The sequence below is a fragment of the Curcuma longa genome, chromosome 1 (genome assembly GCF_044706935.1).
Source record: "Curcuma longa cultivar G26 ecotype Majalengka, Jawa Barat chromosome 1, ITB_CL_G26_1.1, whole genome shotgun sequence".
NCBI classification, from domain to species: Eukaryota; Viridiplantae; Streptophyta; class Magnoliopsida; order Zingiberales; family Zingiberaceae; genus Curcuma; species Curcuma longa.
This window is the reverse complement of record NC_133861.1, coordinates 2,579,065-2,580,969: the sequence shown is the minus strand read 5'-3', so window position 1 is coordinate 2,580,969 and position 1,905 is coordinate 2,579,065.

Here is a 1,905-nt window from a genome sequence, read left to right as displayed (position 1 = left end):
CTTGACCGTACATGACTGGATTTTGCCATGCCCCTTGGCTCCCTGACCCTCATCAGCCTCTCCACCTTGTGCCTTGACTTGCCAACTTTTTGTCACTTTTGAGATTAGGATTTTAGTCTTTTGTCTAGCCTCAACTAGGACTTAGTTCAAACCTGTGCTCCCTGCACACTTAGATTGATAATGTTAGCTTAATAACAGACTTAACTTGAACCTAATGTCATTATCAAAACTAAGTTTGATCATCTAGTGCTTTCTGTACCAAACAATCTCCCCCTTTTTTTATTATGGCAACTAAAGTTTCAAGTTAAGTTAAATAATATAATTAACAATAACTTAAACACTTAGCAGTTTAGGAAAATGCTATGCATGAAGTGTGTCATCAAAACTCCCCCTACTTCAGGACTCCCCCTGAATTTATCTTTAGTTGAAAAAACAAGCAATTTTTTTAAATTTCCAGTTCTCTCCCCCTGAACTTGATATTGCTTAGTTTGAACAAACTTAGCAAAACTTTCAAGTCCTTTAAAATAATTTTTTTTAATTTTTGAGAACTGTCTAAGATTTTAAACTTTTTTTAAATAATTGAAAATTTGGCTTAAGTTCAAGAACTTTAACTTACTTTTCAAAATATGTTATTTCAAGTTCTTTTTAAAAACCATCTAAGTTTAAACTTTAACTTAAAAAATATTTTTGAAAACATTTTATAGTAAAAAATAATTGAATTTTGAATTTTGAATAATAACTTGAAAACTCACAAATCTCCCCCTTTGACATAATCAAAATAAACCTAAGGATTTGAGTCCAAGCTAAATAATAGATAACATAGTTAGACAAAAAAAACTTTAATCCGTGGGAACGTATCCAACTTGAATTTTAGCTAAATATTAGAAAGTAGTAGCTTGACCCAGTTAGCTATGTTTAAGTGTATCATCCCATTAAACTTTCTGACTTAGGGAGACTTAACTTGATCACTGTTTATTAAAGTCTAAGTAAAGTTCTATGCACAGAATAAACATCTTGTACTTAGATTAGAATTCTATACATCTCACACTGGTCTAAGTTTCACAAACATAATCAAGTTACTTAGTGTGCTTTGTGAGATGTTCACCTAGATATATAGGTACATGCTTTTTTAGGGGATTGAGTCTAGTTTAAGGCTAAATCATCAATTTCTTACTTTTGAAAAACATAAAATTTTTAAAATAGATTTTTCAAAATAAAACAAATAAAGTTTTAAAATCTTTTGAAAAAACTATAATAGATTTAAATCAAAACATAGAAGTGAATTTTGAAATCATGATTTTACTAGTCTACCAAGCACAATCTAGTCAAAAGTAGACAAGCAAAGTAAGAAAAGCTAAATACTGATGCATAAAGTAAAACTGTACATGCATGTCTATGGTTTATAATGTAGTAAGTCAATCTAAAAAACAAGTATGAGTCTAAACTACAATAATGATCAACTACTATAGAGGTGGTGGTGGTGGCTGCTGCATAGCTCTAAGTAGCTATAGAACCTCTGCTATGTTAGCACCCTGAACATCAAGTCTCCCTATCACTGTTTGAAGAGAGTCCTCCAGCCTGGTCAATCTCTGGTCAGTGGTCAGTGGAGGAGGTAGAGAAGGTAGAGCTGGAAGACTAAGTAACTCCTCTAACTCGGCTCCAAGGTCCATATCCTCAGCTAGTGGCTCGGGCTGGAGTTGGGGTGGAGGTTGATGCTGAGCCTAAGGCTGAGGCTGAGGTGGGTGCCTCCAGAAAAGTCTCCCCTCATCATCTACATCTACACCACCTAAGGTCAAGTTCCTAGAACCTATGCAATCAAAATCACCAGGAGGTAGGATATCACCAGCAGTGGTATCTACCCCTAGTGTGCTCAACAACCCTGTCAAAATGTGATAGTAGGGCATG